Source organism: Panicum virgatum, chromosome 3N (assembly GCF_016808335.1).
Source record: "Panicum virgatum strain AP13 chromosome 3N, P.virgatum_v5, whole genome shotgun sequence".
NCBI lineage: Eukaryota > Viridiplantae > Streptophyta > Magnoliopsida > Poales > Poaceae > Panicum > Panicum virgatum.
Genome location: NC_053147.1, coordinates 45,177,064 through 45,184,212, shown reverse-complemented (window position 1 = coordinate 45,184,212; position 7,149 = coordinate 45,177,064). Strand labels below are relative to the sequence as shown.

The 7,149-nt window shown below is 42.1% G+C and overlaps 1 long non-coding RNA gene across 2 annotated transcripts; it reads left to right on the top strand.

Annotated features, from left to right (window-relative positions):
- The first annotated feature begins 994 nt into the window (after positions 1–994).
- Positions 995–2,860, top strand: LOC120665991. 2 transcript variants are annotated; one of them, XR_005671498.1, is made up of 5 exons: positions 995–1,501; positions 1,598–1,754; positions 2,192–2,262; positions 2,559–2,616; positions 2,651–2,860. It is a non-coding gene; the product is annotated as an uncharacterized LOC120665991 (long non-coding RNA). The 2 variants fall into 2 exon arrangements; XR_005671497.1 differs by lacking the exon at positions 995–1,501 and having other exon boundaries at positions 1,508–1,754.
- The last annotated feature ends 4,289 nt before the right edge of the window (positions 2,861–7,149 follow it).

Sequence of the window (7,149 nt, the reverse complement as noted above, 5' to 3'; positions counted from 1 at the left end):
TTTTCCTTTTTAATCCATAATCAAAATTTCTAACTAGTATTTCTCCCTCACAAGAACTCTAAATTTGATAGTTCTTTTTTCTATATTTTTATAAAATTATAATATTTTATTTGGTAGTGTTTGTTTATATGTTAATTGATATGTCTTGATTTTTTTCCCTTATGACATGTTTTCTACCAACTTAATAAAGAACAGAAAAAATATATTTTTGAATAATAATTTCTAATATAACATGATATTTTCCAATGTTATGGTCAATATAAGGTGGTGGCCAAAATTGAGCTGCATACAAATTTGATCATGTTATGAGGAGTTCAAATCTTAAAGTTTGACTTCAATTACAAGAAACTATGTGAGAGATGTACCATTTTGTGAATAATGTATTATCTCACTTTATGGAAACCATTTAATTTTTTTATTGCAAGATTATGAACCAAAACTATATCACCATGTCAATTTGTAGAATTTTTTGACCAGATTTGGATATTTTTCTAATTATTATGTTGTCATTTGGAGATAGAAGTTTGAATTGTCCCTAGAAGACCATTGAATTTTTCATCAATCTCCAAGACATGGGATATAATGGAACATGCGAGTTTAAATATAATTTTCTATAATTTTTTGAATCTTTTTGGAGGTACACTACACATAGTCCAACATTAAATTACTTTCGAAAAGCACATAGAAATTCATTTAATTGACAATATATATCAAATCTGTTCAAAAATTCTTAAAACTCCTACTTGACAACTTATATGTTGTCTATTACATGTAAAAAATATATTTGGACATATAAGATAATTATTTTTATATATTATTTTAGAATAGTGCTATAAATGAAAAATAAAAAGAAAAAAGTTAAGCAGATAAGGAATGAAAGAAGGCCCATCTCAGCCCAAATGGTTCGACTACTTCAGACCATCCATTGCCGATCCAATGGCTCCGATCACACTCCACACTCCATTGATACAAAATTGTGGTCGGCACAAACCCTAGCTCCTTCCTTCCCCACACCCCCGCCTGGCCGCCTCCTTTCGTCCACCGCGGCTCAGATCCCCTCTCCTCCGATCCCCCCTGGTGGTTCCTTCTCCTCCACCGCTAGTGCCCAACGCCGGCCTTTGGAGGCATCCACGAATGGAGGATGGGTCCGGCGACGGCCTCCTCTCCCTCACGGACTCGCGTCAGGGCACCCTCATCGCCTCCCTCTTCACCTCCCTCGCCTTCCCCTCCCCGAAGCCACAGCAGCGGCAGGCGCTGGTCATAGGGGGCTAGCTGGCACAAGATCCGGCTGTCGCGGGCCTGTGTCTGGCTGCCGTAGACCCAGATCCATGGCCGCCGAACCACGGGCGCAGCAGCATCACCTCCATTGCCGCCAGGACAACGTCGCCGCGAATGCCCCTCGCTCTCCTCTGCCGCATTCGCCTGGCGCCGGCGGCCACGCCCAGCATCCGCTCCACCTCCGCCAAGCTGGTCCGTGCCTCCCGCACCGAAGTCAACCCAGGTTGAGTTCCGTACTTAATATCCCGTAATTTTTTCAGCTGGTTTGTGCCTAAATGTTTGCCTAAATGTGCGCGACATGCTGGGCGCACTGCGGTAGGAGGACTAGGCGCTCATGGATCCAGGCATCCAGCCACGACGCTACTCCCCGTGAGTGCCTCAGTGCCGTCATGCTTCTTCGATTCATGCACTCTGTATCAATCTTGTCCCCAACCTTGTGCTCCTCCCGACGCTTGTGCTCCTGTGGCAGCAGCAAGGTAATCCCGTGACACTAGTGGGTCCTAGCGGTGCTTATCAGGCTTCCTACATATGCCTCCTTAGCTCTAGATAACTAGATCCCCCTGAACTGTTTACTCCACCTCTTAATTACATTGTGAACATGCTCCTAATTATAACTTCTATTAAATGTTTAGCTGCTCTAGCTAGTTGATAACAATGGAACTATTCTATCTTAGTTTTGATCTCTAACGGAACAAACAGATTATACTTTGTGTTTTGACTTTTATACAATAGAACCTGAATTTCTGTCTACTGTATCTAGTATGTGTATCTGAATATGTGTATATGTGTCTTAGTGTCTATATTTGAATCTGATTAATTTTCCATTTTCTGACCATGATGTCTACATCCGAACCTTATGCATTTGTGACTTGAATTAGGACTTTTCTCTAACAATGTGTTTCTAACTCTTCAGCAAGACTAGATGAGACTGATTGTTTGTGCACAGTTGCAGCTGGGCATTGAGGTCAAGTTTGAGAAGGATAGGTGAGCAACTAACTAATCATATTACTAACGAACTAGTCTAGCTGTTGGTCAGAATGGTTAAGATTGAATTTCTTTTGGTTCCAGCCGAAGAATTAATTGGACAGTTAGCATAACATGATTTTCATGTAAAAATTCAGAGCAGGTTTCTACACCTGCATGCAGGACAATTTTGAAAATCATATTACTCACGAACTAGTCTAGCTGTTATGATGGTTTGGCATCACTGGTTGTTTATTCTAGTTGTTAAGTTTCACCATGCTTACTGAAGTGTATATATGCTTTCTTTCAATGTTCAGAGTTGAGAAAATGGTGCAGAGGATTCGGCATGGAGTCCCAAGATTCATCCAGTGAGAGGTCAAATACAGTCCCAAGATTCATCCAGTGAGAGGTCAAATATAGCACAACTAGAATTCTGAACCTCGAAGGCAAATGTATGTAAATATCAGGTCTAGTGTGGATTACATCAGTTGTTATGTTATGCTAGTTCAGAACCTCTGTTCATTCAATCACAAAAGTAGTAGCTCTGTAACTTCTTGTGTGCTGAATTGACTATTTTGATAAATGGGCTAAATTTCCCTTGGGCTTGTATGATTGGCTATTTAATGGGGTTTCAATCTGAGTGGAATTATAGTGGGTTGAAAAATGGCCCATTGCAGTGGCCCAGTTCCAAAATGGACCCAATAACAAGTGGGCTAGGCGTTTGTCACGTCATCAGCCATGTTGGCCGTCATGTCATCAGCCATGTTGGCCGCCATGTCATATGCTAGTCAGTCGCCACGTCAATGCCATGTCAATGATGGGTGAATACGTGGCATCATCTGTGACAAGATCTATGATGTTTATTTTTGTCATAGATACTGGGTTTGGGTTGGGCTAAGTGGGCTTTGGGTTGTTTTGTGACAGTTTAGAAACGTCATAGATCATGCTAATATGTGATGTTTATGCAAAAAACGTCGATTGATTTAATCTGTGACGCTCATACCATGACCTTTTCCAAAATCGTCACGAAACTGTCATAGACACTATTTTGTGACGTTTTTTCAGCAATTTGTGACGAATTTGTTTCGTCATTGATTAAATGATTTCTTGTAGTGTTTATAGGCCTCCAAGGTGTATTGCTTAGCTTGTAAGCAAGGCTAAGGTTGCTTAGCTTGTAAGCTAAGCTGTCCTTACATGCATGGCAGTTGTAACTTCCACTTGTGGGCTGCACACATGACGGTTGTAACTCGCTGCACACATGACGGTTGTAACTCCCTCTAGAAGGCTGCACACGTGGCGCAAAAAGGCCAGGCCGGCCGGCATCCCCTAGGCCGGCCGGCCTAGGATCTCCGTCGAATTTTGTGCCGCCTTTGTGTGGATGCTCCTGATTGCCTGATGAAGTCGGTTGCTTTGGCGTCGGTCCGAAATGTGGCAGTTAGGGGCCGGGCGGCCTGGCTTAGGCCGGCCGGCCTGGGGTTGTCCCCGCTCAGCCCTCCGTTCCACCGACGTGCCAATCAATGCTTGTATTTTCCTCCTCAAGTCGGTTTGGGACTTGGTTCTGAGTTTGGTCGCTGCAGGTGGACTCAACTTGTCATGGCTCAAGCCTTTCGGTCTTGGTTTGTGCATTTTGTATAAAACCACATTGGATTTGATTGTATTTGCACTCATGAGCACTCTGACCAAAGATGACCCTGAATTGCAAGGTGGATAGGCCAGCCGGCCTGAGTTTTCTCCCATTTTGTCCAAATTTCGTACATGTTGTTCCTGCATTCAAATACTCACCAAAACTCGTGGAACTTGTTAATATAAGTGAATTTGGCATGAATATGTCCTTTGTTTTATGAAATCAGGCGGAGCGTTGGCGGCAAAAATCACCGATGTCGACAGCCAACACACCCCCACAGCCAGACTTTGCTCGCCCCGAGCAATAAGGTCGAAAAAAAGAGCGAAGCCTGGTTTCATGAACTCAAAGAATGCATAAGATTTATTTCTAAACATTCCTCATACCATGGATTCCCGGTGACTAACACCTTCATCTTTGAATATTGATCCCCAGAACAACTCGATGGAGAGCATATGATTCACTTCCTTTTCTCTGTACTTGGAGGTTTTGCAAGATTTTCAAAACAGGAGGCATGCTCTCATTTCTTTCAACTCACTCTTAGTCTCTCAATTTGTGTTTGAACCTCACTAAGGTCTTTAAAGAAAACCTCTCCTAAGTTTAAGAAGACTTTTGTGTAACTCAAAGTAGGGATAAACTTGCATATCTTCCTCATTTATTTTGCAAGATCAATGATCTTGTCTTTGAGAGATCATGTCACCTTTAGAACTTGGTCATGTGCATGTGTGTGTGAGGGATGAATGTCCTTTTGAGTGGTGTTTGACTTTGGCCTCTCCATCCTTCCCCTTTGTCCTCTTTTTTTTTTTTGCTCGAGTAAGATTGTAGGCTCACTCGTTTTTGTCTCTTTCTCTTTTCTTTTCAGGGAGATGGAGATCTTCTGGTGAACCACTTTTGACGGACTTTATTGATGAACGTGCACAGTGGATGACCAAAGTACTCGATGATCATGACATTTCTCGAAAGGCAATGATGTTTGATCAAACTCAAAATGTCAAAAGATAGCTATGTGGGTTCAATTCTATTCATGTATGGCTCTGGATAGGATTTTGTATCATTGAAAGTGAATGAGAGTTGCCTCTTTTTAGCTTTTTAAAGAAACACTCCAAGACTTCAAATTAGAAAGAACATGTCTCTCATTTCATTATATCATGAGGGTCAATAAACAAAAGTTCAAGTGAACCTATCATGTAAGTTCCAAAGGTAACATGTACTTGCATAAGAAATAAAACTTAGGCACCTTTGGAAGACATGTGTGAATTCATCTCTTCCATGAGTTTCATCCAAATTTTAATTTTATTTTATTTAGAACTAATTTGAATGAAATCAGGAAGGAAAAGAAGGATGGGGTCGCAAACCTCCGTGACGAGTTGTTATTTTGGTTAGGCACGGGTCTAATCTGGCTACTTGAACTTGAGTTGCATCAAATTCTGCTCAACTTCGCCAAGGAGTCCGTCTCAGCGTTGTTCATGATGTTCATCTGCGCACTTGATGAAAATATTAGAATAGGGGGGTGGGGGGTCGGTTGGCACACAAATGTGCACCAACCAACTAAAGCACAAGCATGAAGCATTTATTTCATTTTATTTTAGTTTTTTTCAAACAAAACTGGGCGCTCCTGAAACAATACTTGAGAAATAAACTTGCGCCCATTATCCTAGACTAGGGTAAGGCACGTTTAGGGTCTGCCGATGACCATAGATTGGGGCTCTAGCTCGGATAACTCGAAGACGTCTATTTCTTTGAGTTCCGGTAGTTCGGGCTCGAGGAACATTTTCAATATTCTCGTCATTGTCCTAGAGGGTTATATTAGACTGGGTGCTTTCCACTTACTTCTAAGCTTACCAGACCGAACAAATGAAGGTGGGAATTAAAGAGTACCTTATTTCTCGACTTGAAATGCTTGATCTTGATCCGCTTATCATGTCATCTTTCCACCCGCTCCCTTGTAGAGCTTGGAGCTGTGGTAAGCCTTCTTCCTCCATTCATCCAATTCAGCCCATTGGATTTGACTTTTAACCACGGCTGATTGGAGATCCATTTTTCACCTCTTAATTGCCCTGTGGGATCTGAACTCAAGGTCAACTGGTGTACGACAAGTTTTGCCATAGATCAGCTGGTGCGGTGTTTGTCCTATTGGCATCTTGAAGGCTGTTCAATATGTCCAAAGTGCCTCGGGTATCATGCTATTCTACCCTTTCCCCATGGCATTCGCTATCTTCTGCAGAACGTTTCTGATCTTCTTGTTAGATGTTTCTGCTTAGCCATTGGTATAGGGATAGTATGGAGTAGCAGCCCGGTGGTTTTACTCTCAATTCGCTGAGACACTTCCTGTAGGTCTTGTCTTGTGAAGTGTGAGCCTTCACTACCAAACATGACTCTTGGAAATTCAAAGCAAGGAAGTGTGATTTCCTGAATCATCTTCTTTGAATTCTTCGAGTCGGCCGCAACACAGGAAGTGCTTCATCCAATTGGACAAATAGTCCATGGCCTCCAAGATGCACTTGCTCTGACATAGGGAAAGACTCACAAAGTGAACTCCCCGTATATCGATTACTTCCAACTGAAGGTTGCTCTTCAGTGGCGTAGCATCTGACATCTTGGGCACCGCACAGATTCTTTAGCGTCTTAAAACTTGGCTGGCTAGAATTATGCATTCAGCCAAACCTAAGTATGGATACGGAATAATCCGTAGTGTCATCCTTATGGTAAGGAGTAGCACGCTCAAGAATCTTGTGGGTCTCACAAAAGCGGGATGCAGCGGTTGGAGTAAACCAATAGCAGACTTTGAATGGATAGGGGTTCTCCTAAGGGTGGTATTTGCTGAGGTGTATATAACTTCTTGTCTTGATCTAGAGATATATATCCGGTCTCCATAAAATTCATTTAGTTCTAATACATTGGACTAGATATAGTGATCTCCAAAAGAGTATCATCTCTCGAGAAGTCAATCGGTTTCTTGAATTCTTGAGAGATGAGTAGCCACTTCTTGAATTCTTGAGAGATGAGTAGCCATACAATTTTCTGCTCCTTCCTTATCTTTGATTTCCAGATTGAATCCTTGTTCGAGCAGAATCCAATAGATGAGTCGTGGCTTGGCTTCCTTCTTGATCAACAGGTGTTTTAGTGTTGCATGATCCGTGTATACTATCACCTTAGCACTAACCAAGTAGGAGATGAACTTAAGGCAAATACCAATGCCCGAAGTTCCTTCTCCGTTGTTGCATAACTGAGCTCCGGTCAATGTCTTACTTGCATAGGATTTGGCATAATGCTGATTATCCTTGCAT